At 45.2% G+C, this 20105-nt stretch overlaps 1 pseudogene; it reads left to right on the forward strand.

The window, feature by feature from the left end:
• The window catches only part of LOC139832596 (uncharacterized), a 98535-nt pseudogene extending 81079 nt beyond the window's left edge, over positions 1 to 17456 (forward strand).
• The last annotated feature ends 2649 nt before the right edge of the window (positions 17457 to 20105 follow it).

Below are 20105 nucleotides of genomic sequence, written 5' to 3' on the forward strand. Positions count from 1 at the left end.
TACTAAGGAAAGATAGAGTTGTAATAGGAAGTGTTGTTTGTAATCTGGCGGGATGAGTTAGAAACCGTCCCGGACTCTGTAAACTTGTATAGCACGAATCCCTCGGCTTCACCTCCTATATAAAGGGGAGTCGAGGGACGAAGAATCAATCGAATCATTGTCTGCAAACCCTAGTTTTCATAGTCGTCGAGTACTTTTCGGCTGAAACCTTCGAGATCTACTTACCCTCTACTTCTAACTAAACCCTAGCCTACAATCCATAGGCATTGACAAGTCAATACCTTGTCAATTGGCGCCGTCTGTGGGAACTAGGGGCGTAAGGAGCTGATCTCGATGGCACGCTCAAGATCTTCGACATCATCAACTGCAAGCAACACAATGGATCGAGGTAAACAGATCGCTACTGGTCTTGTCGATTTTATTCCTCACCCACCCTCCCGTTTGGATGCATATGCGTATCTGGCGGAGCCCATGGAGATGACGTTCGGAAGGTTCCACTTTCGCGTTGAGAAGGAAGGATCGTATCGTGTCGAGATTCCGATTTCGTCGGGATCATCGGTAGCCGATTCCGATTTTTCAAGCTATGCATCGTCAAACGAGTCAGGAGAAGAAGAAACCTCGGCGACACGCTACGTCAGCATCAGAGCAAGAGAGAAACTTGCCAAGATCTTCAACGACATGTCATTTGAGTCATCTGCGGACTCATATATAAGCGATGGCTCAAGCGATGTCGACAGTTATGACTTCATCGACAAATCTCTCACAGTGGGCAAGGTCTTCATCAATCTCAACGATGATGTCACCAAACCCAACGTAGATCTGAGTACAAAGTACCATCAAATTTACGCCATTGAAGATCAAGAGGAAACATCTGAGGCTTTCGACAGTCTGGGAAATCCATACGTCGATCCCTCCAATCTGCGACAAGGCCTGGGCAACAAATACGTCGGGCCAGAGCCGCGAGATAGAGTTCAACTTTCACAAGCAGCGTGGGACAGAGCCGCGAGAGCTATGAACGGCACAGAACCAATGGCTACCACGGCCACACCAGAAGAACTGCAAGCATATCAATATAGGCTCGCACGAGCTGCCAGGGAATTGGAAAAACAGACAGCTGAGTTGAACAGGAGAAAGGAGGCAGCTTCTGCATCCAGCAGGAGAAGGGCAGATCTAAGTCGACAATCTAGAACTACGGGTGATAGCCACCGGGAGGCGCGGAACAGAGCAAGATCAAGGCTGCAACATATACCCGAAGCAGAAAGAGAGCACTTGGTCCAAAACCTCGACATGTCATTTATGTCGATAGATACAAGAGGAAACATCATCCCTAAGACACCAGAGGCTGGGTATATGGCGACACATGCTTTTATCCTTGCATCTAAACCACCTCCAGGTGATCCACGGGAAACACTGTACAATATGGCGGTAGCAGGAGTTGGAGCTATGGGGACAGCGTTCGTATCAACGCCTCCCGAAGGAGCGGCAAGGCAAAATAGTCCACGACCCGCAGCAGCAAGAATAGGCAAAGACTCAAGGGCCAAGTGGAGCAAGAGACACAGCAGCACAAGCAAGAGTCGACAGAGCGCGGCAGAGCAGAAGGGATCACCGGCAATCCCCAGAACTTAATGACGAAGATATGTGTGGCTTACCATGCTTCACGAGGAGAGTCCGAAAAACTCGAGTCCCCTCAGGATTCAAGCTACCCGATAATTTCAAGAAATTCGACGGCCTTCAAGATCCAGAGGATTGGCTAGTCGACTATCTGGAGACGGTGAAGCTGACAGGAGGAACTAGGGCAACAGCCATGCAAAGCATCCAGGTGCACCTGAGTGGTGCCGCACGATCATGGATAAAGAAACTCGCTCCAGGATCCATCGACAGCTGGGAAAGTTTCGAGGACGTGTTCGTCAAGAACTTCAGATCCACGTGCAAAAAACCCGCGTCGTTAGAGGAGTTGAGAGCGTGTCGACAAAAGCCGAGATGAGCCAATGAGAAAGTACATCCAGAGGTGGAATATCATCAAATACTCGTGAGAAAACATATCGACGAGAGAGCAATAGATGCGTTTGTCGCAGAGTCGGGCGTGGAGACTTTGTCGAGGATTTGGGAAGGACCAATCCAAGGACGGTATCCGCGTTAATGGAGATAGCAAATAAATGGGCAGATGGAGAAGACGCTGTCCACAACAAACGACACAGTCGCCAGAGGAGGACCGTGGTCGAAACTATCAACCAAGGCGAAGATTTCCTCGGACGTACCAAAACTACGACGCTCCAGGACAAATTTCGGCAGGTTTTCGGACAAATACAGGAGGCAACAGAGATGATTACCAGAGAAGCAGTGAACAGCGAGGTGATAATAGGGATGATTCACGCAATGTGCAAAATAGTGGGCCGAGGTTTCCAAGACCTTTCGTGTCCCCGAGGAAATGCTGAACGGACCATGCCGGATGCACTTCTTCCTCGACAAAGAACGGGAAAAGACGGTCAGGGCACTGCAAAGACCGTCGAAATTTTCAGCAATGTTCAGATACGCAGAAAATGCTCACGCTCGAGCAGCACAGAGAAACCCTCGGGAGCCTAGGAGCGAAGTTCATCTACCGCCACCTCCCGCGATTACAGAGGACAATCGACACCAGCTAAGAATAGCGGCAGCACCTGCACCACCACCCTATGTTGATCCTAACTCCAACGGAGCAGTGTCGATGATTCAGAAGGGAAGGCCGTCCAATAGAGCTCAAAAAGTAATCTCACGACAGGTGTTTATGGCAGAGAAAATGCCTCCACCAACAGTTGAGTACCTTAATTGGTCAGGACAAGATATCGGCTTCACAATAGCGGATCATCCGCAGCAAGTTCCTCGACCGAGGCAGTCAGCACTTATTCTGCCAAGAAGCTATCGCAGGATTTGATGTCTCTCGAGTGTTCATAGACGGCGGCAGCAGCTTGAACCTCATGTATGCAGATACATTGAGGAAGATGAACATATCCTTAGCAAACTTGAAACCAACAGACACAGGGTTCCACGGCATCACACCGGAGAAACCAAGTTATCCATTGGGAAAGATCAATCTTGACGTTCAGTTTGGGACCCGAGAAAATTATAGAATCGAAAGGCTCGAGTTCGAAGTTGTCGATTTTCCATCACAATATCACGCTCTGTTGGGACGACCAGCATATGCTCGATTTATGGCAGTGCCACACTATACATACCTGTTGTGGAGGTTGCCCGGACCAAAAGGACCAATCACAGTCAGGGGAAGCTTTGCCTTAGCCGATAAGTGCGACAAGGATTTTCACAAAGTTGGCGTAAACTTTCGGGATGCAAGCTGAGTACTTGGCGTCAAAAAGCATGACTGATTACGACGTACTGCCAGACGTTGGAAGACCAAATAAAGAATCAACTTTCAACACAGAGAAAAATTCTAAGGAGGTGCAGATTCACCCGACAGATCCAAAAAAGACGACATCTATAGCAAACGACATGGATATCGCATAGGAAAGCGCGCTCGTCAAGTTCCTCCGTGAGAACTGGAAAATCTTTGCATGGTGTCCAGCTGACATGCCAGGAGTACCCAGGGAACTTGCCGAGCACCACCTAAATTTGGATCCAACGGCGAAACCAATCAGACAACCTCTGCGGCGTTTTTCGGAACCAAACCGCAAAGCCATGCTTTCAGAAATAAATCGACTCGAAGAGGCTGGTTTTATCAGAGAAATATCTACAGAAGCCACATGGGTAGCTAACCCAGTGATGGTGCCGAAGAAAAACACGACAGTCCTTCGCATGTGCGTCGACTTTACGTGTCTCAATAAACATTGTCCCAAGGATCACTTTCCCCTCCCAAGGATCGATCAAATTATCGACTCCACGGCAGGTTGTGAACGTCTTTCCTTCTTGGATGCATACTCTGGTTATAACCAGATCAGATTAAAAGAAGATGATGAAGCCAAGACAGCGTTTATTACACCTTACGGCGTGTTTTGCTACAAGACAATGCCCTTTGGTCTAAAAAATGCGGGAGCAACGTATCAGAGGATGATGCAGAAGTGTTTAGCAACACAGATCGGGAAAAACGTGCAAGTATACATCGATGATGTCGTCATAACATCAAAAAAGGGGACAACGCTGATCGAGGATCTCAAAGAAACTTTTGACAACCTCGACAAATTCTGCCTCAAACTGAACCCGACGAAGTGTTCTTTTGGCGTCCCAAATAGAGAACTTCTGGGGTTTTTAGTTTCGGCAAGAGGGATTGAAGCAAATCCCGACAAAATACAAGCCATAGTAACAATGAGAAAGCCAACAAAGTTGAAAGAAATACAGCAGCTAACTGGGCGAGTCGCAGCTTTGAGCAGGTTCGTCGCTAGGTTAGGAGAAAAAGCGTTACCATTTTATGCGCTGATAAAACAAGGAGATAAATTCCAGTGGAACGAAGAGGCCGACAGAGCTTTCGAGGATCTGAAGCGAAAAATCTCGACACCACCAATCCTGGTGGCTCCAAAGGAAAAGGAACCTCTCCTGCTATATATTGCAGCCACGCCTCAAGTGGTTAGCACGGTATTAGTTGTCGAAAGAGAAGAAGAAGGGAAAATCCATGGAGTGCAGCGGCCAGTATACTTCGTGAGCGAAGTCTTGTCACCTTCAAAGCAAAGGTACCCTCAGTACCAAAAGCTAGCATATGGAGTGTTCACGACAGCACGAAAATTGCGCCACTATTTTTCGGCACACCCGATCATAGTGGTCAATGAAGCTCCCTTGTCAAATATACTGAATAACCCGGAAGCTACGGGTCGTGTCTCCCTTTGGGGAATAGAACTTTCCTCGGGACATCACGTATGAAAAAAGAAAAGCAATAAAATCGCAAATACCGCTGACTTCATCGCAGAATGGATGGAGTTGCAAAATACAGGACCTCCAGATTTATCAAGAACTTGGACCATGAACTTTGATGGGTCCAAGAGACTAGAAGGAGCTGGCGCAGGAGTAGTACTCATATCACCTGAAGGCGACAAATTGAAGTACATCCTCCGGATGACGTTCCTTAACGCATCTAACAATGAAGCAGAATATGAGGCTCTCATACACGGGATGAAAATGGCGAAAGCCTGCGGAGCAACTCGATTAAAAATCTTTGGCGACTCACAGTTGGTGGCTCAGCAAGTTATGAACCAATGTGATGCAGTCAATGATAGCATGATGGCATACAAGGAGGTGTACAACGAGCTTGAGAAGTTATTCGATGGATGCGAAGTAAATCATATTAGCAGGTTGAGCAACGACTTAAGCCGACGTTCTTGCAAACATCGGGTCACAGTGCCTTCCGGTCCCGCTGTGTATTCTCGGGGAAGAGATAACAGAGAGATCCACTAAGCCAACAAAGTCAAAAAAGAAGGAGAAGAAACCCTCGGGGGCTGCCAAGGAAAAGCAAGAAGACGAAGAAGATCAGGACTTGGTCATGATGATACAGATACCGTGGATGCAGCCGTACATATCATATATCCTTAGGAAAGAAATACCGGACGATCCAGTTGAAGCAAGGCGAGTAATTCGACGCTCCAAAGCTTTCACGGTGGTCAAGGGAGAATTGTATAAGCGAAGTATTTCGGGCGTCTTGCAAAGGTGCGTCACACCTGAAGAAGGAAGAATAATTCGAAGGATGTACACGAAGGAATATGTGGCCACCACGCAAGTAGTCGAGCTATTGCAGCCAAGGTTTTTCGGGCAGGATTCTACTGGTTGACAGCAATCGAGGACGCCAAGGACATAGTAAGAACTTGCGACGCGTGTCAAAGGTTTGCCGCAAAACCCCACTCTCCAGCAGAGCTAGCACCAATACCATTGTCATGGCCTTTTGCTCAATGGGGACTTGATATGGTGGGTAAGTTACACAAATCCTGGCCAGGAGGAAAGGAGTACATGCTAGTAGGCGTCGATAAGTTTACAAAGTGGACAAGCGAAGCCGATAAATTCACCAGATGGAGCATCCGCGATAAAATTCGTAAAAGGCCTCGTCTTCAGATTTGGAGTGCCCCACAAAGATCGTCACGTACAACGGCAGTAACTTCACATCCCATGAATTCAAAGATTATTGCGAAGAGGTGGGTATTAAGCTGAACTTTGCGTCAGTTGCACATCCTCAAACCAATGGGCAAGTCGAGAAAGCCAATGGCATCATCTGCAATGGTATCAAGAAGCGATTGTTAGGACCACTGGAAAAAGCTCGACATACCTGGCCAGAAGAACTACCAAGCGTGTTGTGGAGCATCCGAACAACACCAAACACAGCAACGCAGGAAACTCCGTTTTTCCTGGTTCATGGAGCAGAGGCAGTACTACCAATCGAGATAGAGCACAACTCTCCACGTGTCGGTGAATATGATGAAGAAACGTCGAGAAGAGCGCTAGAAGACGACGTCGACGCACTTGATGAAGCTCGAGATGAAGTATTATCTCGGGTAACCAAATATCAACAGGACTTGAAGAATTACCACAGTCAACGTTTGCGGCCAAGATCTTTTCAGGTGGGAGACCTAGTTCTTCGGCTCACGCAAAAAAGTCATGAAAAACTCGAGTCACCATGGCTTGGCCCTTACATTGTCACGGAAGTAATTGGAGGAGGAGCATACAGAATAAAGGACAAGAAGACAGGGGTGGAGGAGCCAAACCCCTGGAACGTGGCGCAACTTAGGCGTTTCTACGCCTAGAGTCAAAATATAGTCTTTGTAAAGCTTCAATGTACTGAAACGCCCGCGAGTTTTCAGACGCACTCTTTTCCTTTTTCGGGGCACCGAGTGGGGCCGGAGAAGGTTTTTAATGAGGCGGGCTCGCGGTGCTGCAATATAATAAAGATAGTGACAATATAACTTTTCTTCTTTATCGACATGACTAAAGTCTTCGCTCCGACGAATTTCAATATAGTTCATCGACAAAAGAAAAAACTTGCCTTGGTATTCAAATACCTCGTGAGTCAACAAAAATACAAAATAGTACTCAATAAAAAGCTCGGGGGCTCATATTCGCCTTAAATATATAAATGCCTTGGTTCAAAACCTCGCAAGTATACAAATATAGTAAAGAGTCACCGAAACACTCGGGGGCTAAACAAACAGAGAAATATAATGATTGCTTTACAATATAGTCATGGATTACAAAGAAAAAATATCTACAAGAAGAAAATAACTAGTCTTGATTCAATATGTCATCAAGAGTAACCCTGTTTTCCTCAGGAGCAGCACCAAGAAAATCGGCATAATGGCCATCGGCAAAAAAGTCGGCATCCATCCGAAGTAGGTCCTCAATCATTTCTTCGGCTATAGGCGTAACCTTCGTGTTAATCCTGTCAACACCAACTCTCCGACGTTTTACTTTTTGGTGAACCTTTTCGACAACCTGGGTAAGGTCAAGCTTCGAGTGGCAGATCTGGAGCATGATAAGAGCAAATCTGGCGCCAGCTACCAGTTGAGCTCTGACAAAATCATGGATACTGCGAGCATCCCTGAACCTTTCCATCAAGTCAGGAAGAGTTTTTGGCTGGACGTTCCGAGGAAACATGGAGTTGTAAACCATGGACAAAGTCTTGGTGCAGAAGTCAAGGAAATCGCGAGTTTGAGAGGCGCGATCTTGAAATCTGACAATTTGGCGGGTCCTCTCTGGGGTAGCCCAAAACAAAGAACCATGGTCCAGGGAAAGATTAACAAGGAGGGTTGTCCTAGCATTTACCCTCTCCTCCTCGGCAGCATCAGTAAAGGCACCTATCAAAACAAAGAAGTGGAAACCTCTAAGAAACAATAGCATGAAGATAAAGAATATCAGCGGATGAAACAGGCATACCCGACATATCTGCACTGGCTTCATTCATTAATTCGAGCATGAAATTTTCTCGAGTAGTTGCCTTTTCAGCCTCGGAAGCAGCAATTTCCTTAGCAGCCACGGCTTCGTGAGATTGTTGAAGAGCAATTTTTTCGGCTTCAGATGACTTACGAGATTGCTCCATCATCACAAGTGTTTGCTTCTTCGCATACTGAAGTTGCTGCCGAAGTTCATCCAGTTCTTGCGACAAGGTATCGTCGACAGTGCGATATCGGCAAAAGCTCTCCTCGCACGAGAAGAAGGCGATACATTGGCAGGAGCGGAAGTTGGAGTATAGTTATCAAATATCAACTGAAATTTAGACAAGACAACATCAAATGACAGATAGAGTTTTTCATTAATTTCTTGGAATCATTACAAGGGCACTACAGTAGAGCTAAAGAAATGAATGTCGCCAAAACAACTATTTTGGCAACAAAAGCAAAAGAAACAGAAAAAGAAACAAGGAGGCATGCAACTAGACCTCCGGCCTCGAGGAGCTAGGAGTCGAAGCTGGCTTGATCCCCAGATACGCCAAGATCTTCTTCGTGTTGGGCTTGGCTGCCTTGATCAGCGACCTCCATCTCGAATGCTCTATCTGGCTGGTGTCGCCAACCTTCATCCAATCAAGCGTCTGTTGGCTATCAGCAACCAGGGCAACAGTACTCTCGACAAAGAACCTTCATATTCTCCTGACGCATCTTCAATCCCAGGTCTTCCGACGAATTGAAAAGCTTGGCAAGGGCAAGGAAAGTCGAAGGTTCCTCTTTCTTCGGGAAGAAGTAGGGGAACAACGCCGACAAACTCGCACTGGCATTGGCCACGCCTTCACGAATTTCGCGCCCATGGAACTCCAGAAGAGAAAGTGCATCAAGGAGAGGGTCATTGACGGGATTCTCCAGATCAAAATCTTGGTTTGTTTGGGCTGCCACACGAGACAAACCATTAGTCAAAAACCAAGAAACAGGAAGTACAATAGAAGGGGTTGATGATATTACTCAGCGTACGTCGACTTTGCGACTTCAGACGCTTGATGATCTCTTGTTCACGCACAGTTTGTGCAGTTTTCTGCTCATCTAAGGCAGATTCGGCATCTTTGAGCCTTCTCTGCAGTTCCTCGACACTAGCAGCTTTCACCTTGGCTTCATCAACCTCGGCCTTGGCTTTGCTAGCAGCAAGTTCAGCTTTCTTGCGAGCCGCCTCACTTTGCTCGAGTTTTTGAGCAAGTGCGTCGACACGTTCGTTGGCCTCTGAAAGTTTTTCTGTCGAGATATGAAAAAGAAAGAAAAGAAAGATCAAAAAATAGCGACAAGCAACAGGAATAGAAAGTCAGTGCAAAATAGCAAGTATAAAAGTCGTTACCTTCGGCTCTGGCGGCATATTCACGGTACCCAATAAATTGGGACCCGATGCGGAGAAGATCCTTGATCATAGGCTGTTCAGCGTGAACACAGTAAGAGAAACATCGGCATGAAAAAGAGAAAAGGTGTGAAAAAATAAAATAAGGAAAATATAGATGTCGACAGACTTACATCATCTAAGAGCAGAGTCGACTTAACCGCCCAACCGAGGGGCAGGATCAACAATCTTTTCAACCCTTGCCCTTTTTGGTGAAGGGACACGGGGGCTTGATGGCGGAGTAGTGGTGACGACGTCTTGTTGAGGAGGCGACGTTTCTTCTCCTTCAACTAGCGTGTCTGAGGCAAGTACAGTACGTGATGTGCTTGTTCGAGGAGCCACGTCAGTAACTGGTACTTCTTCCTCCTCATCACTGATTGATCAAAAAATCGGCAGTATAAAAAGCACGACAAGATAAATATTTCGAGTACAAAAATATAGCGAGATAGGTGACTTACGAGCTGATGAGGGATTCAACATAAGGATCGTAAGTTGCCTTCGGATTAGAAGGACCAGCTTCTTCAGCCTTAGAAGTGCCAGAATCCTCGGCATCATGCCTTTTCCTTTTGTTCTTTGGGGAAACTGCAGGAGGAAGGGATTGCGTTGATTCACTGGCCTCAGATTCAACTTCCTTTTCATGGGAAGCCGCAGATTTGTGGGAACCCGCGACTTCACTTTCAGGAATAGAAGAACCTGGGGTATCTTCGGCAACGATGCCCCGTTCTTCGACTTCTCCATCCTCAGGAAGAGGAGGAAGGGAAGTCATAGTAGGATGGTTCTGCAAGAAAACAGCGACAAAAGAAAAATTAGAGTGACACAAATACAATGAGATGCAGGGCAAATTCGGAACAATATAGAAACTCGAGAAGGCAAAATACCTCGGGGAGAGGATTGGCGGAGCTGTATGGTTCCACGCGACAAGCGGAAGGAATAGGATCCTTTTTGGCCAAGCGGGAAACTCTTCGGATCAACTTCTCCAAGTCCTTTGCAGAAAGATCGTCGGAGATTCTATTGGCGTCGTTTTCACCAGAATACGTCCAGAGGGGATTTTTGCGAGCCTGAAGAGGCTGCACCCTAATCCTAAGGAAGTAGGCAGTGATTTGAACACCAGACAGCTCTTTGCCTCGAGTGTTTTGCAGCTGATGGATACGAGACATGAGTGCCTCTGTCGCCTTTTTCTCTTCTTCAGAAACTTCGGCATCCCAGGAGCGGCGGCGCTGGATTCTGGCACTTCCGTCAAAAGGAACTATGTTGTGTTCAACGGAGTTGGCGCTTTCTTCGTGAATGTAGAGCCACTTTTTGCGCCATCCTTGGACAGAATCAGGAAATTTGACGTCGAAATAATCGACATCAGTACGAACACAGATAACAACGCCACCTATGTTATAAGTGACGTTGTGAGAGCCATTGCGGCGGAGGCAGAAAATGCGTTTCCACAGAGCCCAATTGGGAGGGATTCCGAGGAAACATTCGCAAAGCGTGATGAAAATAGAAATGTGAAGGATGGAATTAGGGGTCAACTGATGCAGTTGAATCCCATAAACGAAAAGAAGGCCGCGGAGGAAATCGTGGATTGGGGTCGAAAGGCCGCGGATTAAGTGATCAACAAAACTAACCCGATACTCCATTGGAGGCTTGGGGTAGCTTTCTTCGCTGGGGAAGCGGATGGCGTCCTCCTTCTTCATGAGGCCAAGCCTCTTCAGCATGTTGGTGTCCTGATTGGAGATTTTGGATCTCTCCCACTCAAGATCCTCGGCAGCCATCTTGGATTCCGGAGTGCTGTGGCGAGTGAGTCGCGTGCGCGGTGGCATCAACGGCAATGGGCAGAGTAAGGTCTGTGAGTGCGGAAGCTTGGAGAGATTCGGGCGCAGGAGAAGTTTTGCGAAGGGGAACAGATGAGCGGCGCAAGCGAAGGGATGAACGGAGGTTGAAGAAAGGTTTATATAAGAATCGGGTGAAGCAGCGTGCCGTTGGATGGAGAAATCGTGTGGTGAGAATAGATCTTCTAGAAACAAGGGTAAAAAGGTATTTTTACTGAGATAGGCGTTACCGTACATGCGCCAGAAAAAGTGGAGGACGTGTGTCCCCCACTTGCACGACGTGTCAACGTGGTGGGAGCAATGGACCCACAGGGCAGAAAAATCACGACTACTCGTCAAGGATGAAGTAAATTTGATTAAGGGAAGAATGTCGACAAGAAAAATAAAAAGAAGATTGGCGACAAAGAAGAATTATTCAATACTTCGGGAGCTTTTGATCAAAAACAAGTTTTTGCCCAAACGCTCGGGGGCTACTTCGGACAAAAGTAAATTTCCGAGTATGACAAATATAGAAATTGCGGGAGCCTACAACCAAGCACAAAGTCCTTGGCTGTAGCCTCGGGGGCTACTCCCATCGGGAGCGCTGTTCGCGCACCCGAGAGATAAAAAAAAAGAGAGAAGAAGAAAGAGATCATATTGGGAAGTAATGAAAATATAGCGACAAGGTGGATTAAAATGTTGAGCCTACAACCAAGCACAAGTTCTTGGTTGTAGCCTCGGGGGCTACTCCCATCGGGAACGCTGTTCGCGTGCCCGATGAAATTAACAAAAATAGAAAAACAAGAGAGTATATTTCGAGTTATAATTAACTCTACATATACTCCCATCGGGAGAACAATATAAGTCATATGTGACTCGATAAAATGTGCCATTCCAACAGCCGGAAAAGCACTCGACAATATATTCTCAGAACGCCGAAGTTGCGATCAATTTCTGAATGCCGCAAATTTGCGAAGGTAAGACCCCAGATCCGTGCATTGGCGTGGCATCGCCAAAGATCAAGCTCTGCTACTTTTATCCGTATCAACAGATACGAAGAAAATCCTAACGGACGCGTTAGGTACCCGATAAATTTGACTCGGGACTCGACGTAATGGTAAGACCTTAAGCGGCACCTGTCGACGTTTACACCAGTATCCCGAGATCATGTCCGGGGACGTGATTTTGAAGTAGGTTTTTGCGGATTGCCACTAGAGCAGTTAACTAGTACCTGATCCGTCAGATGAACTAGCCCCAATTACCAGTATCCCTGTACAATATAGAATTTTATGTGAAGAAATATAAAAGGTTAAAGCTTTCGAGTAAAAATAAACAATGGAGATTTTCCCTGACTCTACGATTCAAGCAAAATCTCGGGGGCTACTGACATAGGCATCCCAAATGGGCCTGCCGAAGATGGTACCCGGGGTTTACTGGAGGCCCAATACCCGAAGAATAAGAAGATTCGGGAGCCCAAGATTTACTAAGGAAAGATAGAGTTGTAATAGGAAGTGTTGTTTGTAATCTGGCGGGATGAGTTAGAAACCGTCCCGGACTCTGTAAACTTGTATAGCACGAATCCCTCGGCTTCACCTCCTATATAAAGGGGAGTCGAGGGACGAAGAATCAATCGAATCATTGTCTGCAAACCCTAGTTTTCATAGTCGTCGAGTACTTTTCGGCTGAAACCTTCGAGATCTACTTACCCTCTACTTCTAACTAAACCCTAGCCTACAATCCATAGGCATTGACAAGTCAATACCTTGTCACCTGTCCTCGTGCAGGTGTTCCGAAGCTGGGTAAATCGCGTACCACCGTCCCGAGTGCACTCCGCCCTATGGCCCCTACTTCTTCTCCCCCTCGTGAGGATCCCTCCTCCGAGGTACCGTCGAATAGGCAACGACATTATCCATCCAGTACTCTGGTAAGGGCAATGTCATCCTCATTGCTCAGATTGATGCGAAGATTCCCCATCTCCACCAGGGGGACATGACAGTGATGGCATATGTGGCAGAGCTGCAAGCCTTATGGGCTGATCAGAATAAATGTGACCCTCTCGAACTCTATGATGCAGCCTCCATCAAGTCAGGGCACAAGTGGATAGCACGCAGGCGTGTGCTCAAGTTTTTGGAGGGGCTAAGTAAGTGCTTTGATGGCAGAAAGGCATATCTGCCGCACCACACCTTCTTGCCCACTCTTGACGAGGCTATTGCAGCAATGGCTCAAGAGGAGGTGTGGCTCTCTCTGGAACCAGCAGATGAGAAAGTTGTATCAGCTCCAACGTTTGTCGTGACCGAGCATAGAGAGTGAAAAGAGACTAGGGACTATTTCATTTGTGGGGAGACTGGTCACCTGAAGTGGTACTGCCCAACTCGTGGTAGAGGCAGGGAACATAATAGAGGGGAAAGTAGCAGGATGGCAGGAGGTAGAGGTGGATACTCAGGACGTCAAACTGCTAGAGGTAGAGGAGGACACACCGGAAACTCCGGTGGTCAGAGTGCACACATGGCGACTGAAGTGGACAATGGAATGTCAAAGAATGCAGAAGTGGATGGTGCTGCCTATGGAAACTTTGCTAACTTGGTCTCCACGGATGAAGGTAATTCTGAAAAGGCATCCCTTGCTACTAATGAGAATGATACAGGATGGATTCTAGACTCTGGCGCATCTAAGCATGTTGCAGGTAAATTCGGTGTGTTTGAGTCTTACATTAAGCTTCCTCCTACTCGCAAAGGCACCATTCAAACTGTTGATGGTACAAAACAACCTGTTGTTGGAGAAGGCATAGTAAAGTGCACTTCAAACATCTCTTTGTCATCTGTTTTACATGTCCCAGCGTTTCCTGTTAATTTGCTCTCCCTGAGTGCTCTAATTGATGACATAGACTGTAGTGTGACTCTTAACAAGTTTGGTGTCGTGATTCAGGAGCGGGAGACGAGGCAGATGGTTGGGACTGGCACTAGGCGTAAGGGGCTCTGGTATGTGGAAAAAGGGGTGCAATCAGAGTTGGTGTATGCTGCAACCATGGAGGACAAGGAAAAACAGGCTATGATCCATCACTGTAGGATGGGGCATGTGTCTTTCGATAAGATGAGTAGAATATTTCCTGATATTATGTGTGGAATAAGAAAGGGCAAGTTAACATGTGATGCTTGCGAATATGCTAAACATACAAGATCCTCATATGTGAGTAAGGGGCTTACGAGCATATCTCCTTTTATGCTTATTCATTCAGATGTATGGACTTTCCCAGTGGTGTCAGTGAATGGAATGAAGTACTTTGTTACCTTCATTGACTGCTATTCTCGTATGACTTGGGTTTATTTGATGCGCCACAAGGATGAGGTGTTTCACTGTTTTCATAACTTCCATGCATATGTAAAGAACCAGTTTTAAGTACAGGTGCAGGTGCTCAGTACTGACAATGACACGGAGTATTTGAACACCACCTTTGGGGCCTTCTTGTCTTAACAAGGTATTCTTCATCAAACGACTTGCCCAGATACCCCTCCCCAAAACAGTGTGGCAGAGCAAAAAAATAGACACGTTTTGGAAGTAGCTCGCTCGCTGATGTACACAACGACTGTGCCCAAGTTCCTGTGGAGTGAAGTAGTCATGACAGCCACTTTTTTTATTAACATGACACCCTCCAGGATACTCGGTATAAAATCCCCATGCGAGTTTTTGTTTGGGAAAAATAAGTTTGTTGTCTCTCCGAAATTATTTGGCAGTACATGCTTTGTTCGGGATCATAACCATCGATTGGGAAGTTAGACCCACGAGCAGTAAAATGTGTTTTTGTTGGTTATTCCTCTGTCAGCATGGGTATAAATGTTGGTGTCCCTCTGCGAAATGCATGTTTGTAAGTATGGATGCCACCTTCAGGTAATCCGAGCCATTATATGGTGAACAAACTGATCTGAGCTTGTTGTTTGCAGAACTTGACCAACTTCACTCTCTGCAAGATGGTCATGAGGGGGAGAAAGTAGTGTCTCGCACTAAGGGCAATTCTATGGGTACTAAACCTGATGGTGATGTGCAGGTTCAGGTCAATCAGTAGTGGGTACGATTCCGCTTGATTATCCCCAGGTTCCTGTTCCTGTTCAGGATCAGTGGCCGCAGAATCTCCAAGTGTGTACACTCGATGGCAGCCACATGTGCAGGGGGAGCAGGAAGGTAGTGATGTGAGCTCATCTGACACACTGGGACAGTAGCCACATGTGCAGGGGGAGCAACAAGACAGTGCTAGCAGCTCATTTGGATATGCCAATTGCATTGCGAAAGGAGACACGTGAAGCAGCCAAAAAGGGTGAAGTGACAAGGAAGGCTCTTTGCGAAATGCATGCTCTACAAATTGTTTCTGATGAACATGACATTAGCGAATTTGTTTCTTACAAGGATTTGTCTCCTTCCTATAGAGCTTTTGTGGCCTCTCTACAAACCGTGTCAATTCCAAATGATTAGAAGACAACAAAGCAAGATCCGAAGTGGCGCGAAGTGATGATAGAAGAGTTGGAAACACGGAAGAAAAACAAGACATGGGTGCTAACCACACTGCCAGCAGGGAAAAAGGCAGTGAGTTGTAAGTGGATCTATACTGTGAAGCAGAATCCTGAAGGGAAGGTAGAAAGGTATAAGGCAAGATTGGTCGCTATAGGGTTTATTCAAACTTATGGAATTGACTACGATGAGACGTTTGCTCCAGTGGCGAAGATGAACACAATAAGAATATTGGTTTCATGTTCTGCTAACTTTGGGTGGAAGTTGCATCAATTAGATGTCAAGAATGCCTTCTTACATGGTAACCTGCAGGAAGAAGTGTATATGGAGATACCACCAGGTTTTGATACCCCACAGACCAAGGGAAAAGTATGCAGGCTGAAGAAATCCTTGTATGGTCTGAAGCAATCTCCAAAGGCATGGTTTGATAGGTTTAGACGAGCTGTGTGTGGTATGTGGTATGGTCAATGCAATGGTGACCACATGGTGTTCTATAGACACGCTGAGCGGAGGATCACCATTCTTGTAGTTTATGTGGATGACATTATCATCACTGGAGATGACCAAGAGGAAATAAAGAGATTGAATGAGTGTCTGATCAAGGAGTTTGAGGTGAAATATTTGGGCAACCTAAAATATTTCCTTGGCATAGAAGTGGCTCGGACAGAGAAGGGAATATCTTTATGTTAACGAAAATACACCCTAGATCTCTTGAGTGACATGGGCATGATGATATGTCGTGCAGCCCCTACCCCAATTGAACAAAATCATCAAGTGACTGCACAATCAGGTGAGCTAGTGAATAAGGAAAATTATCATAAATTGGTTGTCAGACTCTTGTACTTGTGTCATACCAGGCCTGACATTACATATGCCGTGGGTGTGGTGAGCAAATACATGCATGAACCAAGGAGTGGGCATCTTGATATAATGCACAGAATCTTGACATACTTGAAGGGAACTCCGGGAAAGGGGTTGTGGTTTGCAAAGAGTGGACGCCTTGAGGTGGATGGCTATAGTGACTCTGATTGGACTGGCTATTGAGATGATAGAAGATCAATGTCAGACTATCGTGTGTTTGTGGGAGAAAATCTGGTGTCATGGAGAAGCAAGAAACAAACAATTGTGTCTAGATCAACGACAGAAGCTGAATACAGAGCTTTACCTAAAGGGGCGTGTGAGATGTTTTGGGTGAAGCATCTCCTGAGCGAGTTGAAACTTCTGAGAAAGGGACCCTTGAGAGCTTGGTGTGACACGTGTGGAAATTGATCGCTTCTTCAATAAGGAGAAACTTGATGCTGGGATCATCAGCCTTACTCATATCAGTTCTGGGAAGCAGATTGCTGATTGCTTGACAAAGGGACTGGGAACAAGGGAATGCAACTTGACATGTGACAGGATGAGATTGATAGATATCTATCATCCATCTTGAGGGGGAGTGTTGAACACTGGACATGTTTCTGGCCCAAGTGTCCCAAGCCCATGTGTGTGCTGACCTATAAAAGGAGGGAGCTGGAGGAGAGCTAACCCTAAGAGAGAAGAAACCACACCAGCCGCCAGGGACCAAGAAAGATGAGGTGAGCTGCTGCTCCAACAGCCTTCTGCAAGAATAAATAACATAAACATGGAAAATATATATTAGTTAACGGTAAAACTCACCTAGCTAGGAGCCACCTCCCGTTTCCTTTCCTATGGGTGATGGTGGACTTGTGTTTTATGCCTGCCCGGCTCCTGTGCTCCGTACCCCATGGTATAGTAATTTCTCTCTATTCCTCTAGTCTGAACTCAATCTCTAATTGTTCCGCATGTTCTTCTCACAGGGTTAGCGAGAGGAGGGCGGGTGTTGCTGGGTCGGACTGCATCTATCCATGTAAGATTGCAGTTATATTGACTCCAAGGTACAACTAGAAGAGGTATTTAACCAGCCTACCCCGCATATGGGCGTCGCGGTCGGCGGGCACTGTCAGTCAGATGGATGAGGTGGACGACTTGGTCGACGCCGGAGTGGCGACATAACTCTCTCCTTTCTCATGTTCATCATATTCAGCAGTACAATACAATCTGTCAATTGGGGGAGTTGCAGCCTTACAGGAAGTGTTGATCTGTTCATTTTCCAGCTTAATTAATTATTTTTCTTTGTAACTTCTAGAATATATATATATGGCTCCACTCACTGCTGTAATGCATAATGTGTATTACCGTGCAATTCTATTCTTGAAGGATTTTCATGTCTTCTATCTAGGTTGATTGGGTTTAATAAGAAAAGGAAATTCCTTGGATGGTTCTCTTGAAGACTGATTATTGTGTGGATTCAGAACACACTGTGCACCTTCGCCTTCCCACGGTGCTAGGCAACCTCGACGGTCTCTACTGCTCCCTGTCATGGTGCTCAAGAACCGCTGGTGAGCTTACATGTAATGGTTCTTAATTAAAATTCTCTTCCAGAAATTTCACCGAAAAGAAGGGAGGTCAATATCACCTTAAAGGTACACTTTTTGACATCGTGAATTCTAGCAATTAGCATCTTTCAGAGCTTAGTACAAAATCGTGGTAACTTTTTGGGTATTCAGAGTGAAATTTGGTGATTAGCACTTCTACAAAACATGGTACACAACTATTTTTAATATTGTCGGTAACTTTATTTTTCCTATCTTTTTATATGCGGCCATGGTTTTGGATCTTGATATTAAGGTCATGTGGTAGGTCTCGAAGGCTGCTTTGTTGTTGCCTTGAGGAAAGAAAACTTGCTTGGTCGGATGCATCACGAGGTACCGAAGCTGTTGGTTGACCGCAAAGTTGGTTTACTTCAATGCCTCCGTTTCTTATGTTCATCGCTGCTAGGTATTAGACCTTCTGACATGGTAAATTTGTTTGTTTGCTAAATATCCCAAGGATAGAGTTGTAGTGTCTATACTGCATTTTTTAGCTATGCCCAATTTTACTGTTGCATATTTTCATTAGTTTCTTTTTATTCAAGCAGAAACGTACATGTCAAACATTATCAATTTAGTGTTTTCAGGACTAACATATTTGAATAAGTGACTTCATGTCTATTACATAAAGTTTCAGCAGAATGTCCGCCAATGCAATAGGTTGGTTATGTACTTGAAGCGTGCTTTAATTCAAGAGCTGAATAACATTGAAAAAAAGGTCTAGTGGTGAATCCCCCTGATTGTCAGCAAATATTATGAGTTCCCTTTTTTGCATCTTCTCTTCAGTGCACAAGTTGATTAAAAAAGAGAGGCCGACCCCAGAAATGTTGACATACTATGCACTTGTTTTTGTCTTTGATGAAAATGATTAATCGATGTCACTTGCATGGTACATTAGTGAAATCTTGCATTTGCTTTTGTCTTTAATATTTACTCCTTTTAAAATAGCACAGTGCATAAACCAGAAACTGGTAGGTGCATAATCAAAATTGTACATCGGAGCAAAAAAATTACTTTTTTATATGTTATATATATTTTACTTAGGTTTCCTCCTGTTTTGCGCTACTCCCTTTGCAGAGTTAAGAACTAACATAAGTTATGCTATTGGTGGGTAATATTTCTAGATCTATGGTGGCGTCCGTAATGTAGCCATTTTGCAGTATGTGCATGGTGCGCTGTTCTAAAGATAGTATAAACAAGAAAAATCTAACAGGTCAAAATCAGTAGAAAGCAATAATCCTTGGTACTGACGATGGAGTTCTGATTTAACTTTCATTGTTGGTGACTTTTTTTCCTCTTGAAATTAGTAGATAACACAACCCTTTGGTGGATGTAACATTGGCAAATCAATCCTCTGTTCTTGTGAAGTCTCGCACAATCTGCAGCAAGTTCCAATTGCAAAAGGAAACCTACTGCAGTGCTCTTCTTCGTTTTTCCTGCTCAGGTATAGTTTTGATCCATCAATTTGTGTCCCTATTGGTTTATGATGTGAGTAGTAGCATGCCTATCTATCTTGTTAATAAATTTGTCGAGTTTACGATAAGCTGAATGTGCGCATGCTCGTGTTCTCTTAAGTTAAGAGGACGATCGATTTGTTGTAGCAACTAAATGCTAAGTAATACTCTAGGTCTGTTTCTCATCCTTCTATTGAGCTATGCATAAGGATAAATGCCATGATTTAACCTTTGGATCCCAAGAAAGACACATAACTCTACAATTTTAAATTTTTAGCATTAAAATGATTGTTGTGAAAATATTTCTACATGAACACAAGGAATCGATGGATTAGACTGATATTAAGAAGCCACTACTTTCCGCTATGCTTAGAGAAAACTAATTGACTAGGAATAAATTTTCTCTATTTCGTATTCAGGGTAATTAATCCAGATGCCAAGACCTACTGTATTTTTATATTTTTTGATTGCATGTTTGCTTCTGAACAATGGTTATATGGTTATCTATTGTCATGCATTGCATGTCAAGTCCGTGGTTACCTTTTAGCCTTTTGTTTTCTTAAGATTGTTTCCCTTTTCAGAAAACGTGAAATATTAAGTACTATAAATCTGTAATATTAACTACTTTAGCATGTTCCGGGTATACTAGCCATGATTCTGCATAGAGAAGT

Source organism: Lolium perenne, chromosome 6 (assembly GCF_019359855.2).
Source record: "Lolium perenne isolate Kyuss_39 chromosome 6, Kyuss_2.0, whole genome shotgun sequence".
Taxonomy (NCBI): Eukaryota; Viridiplantae; Streptophyta; class Magnoliopsida; order Poales; family Poaceae; genus Lolium; species Lolium perenne.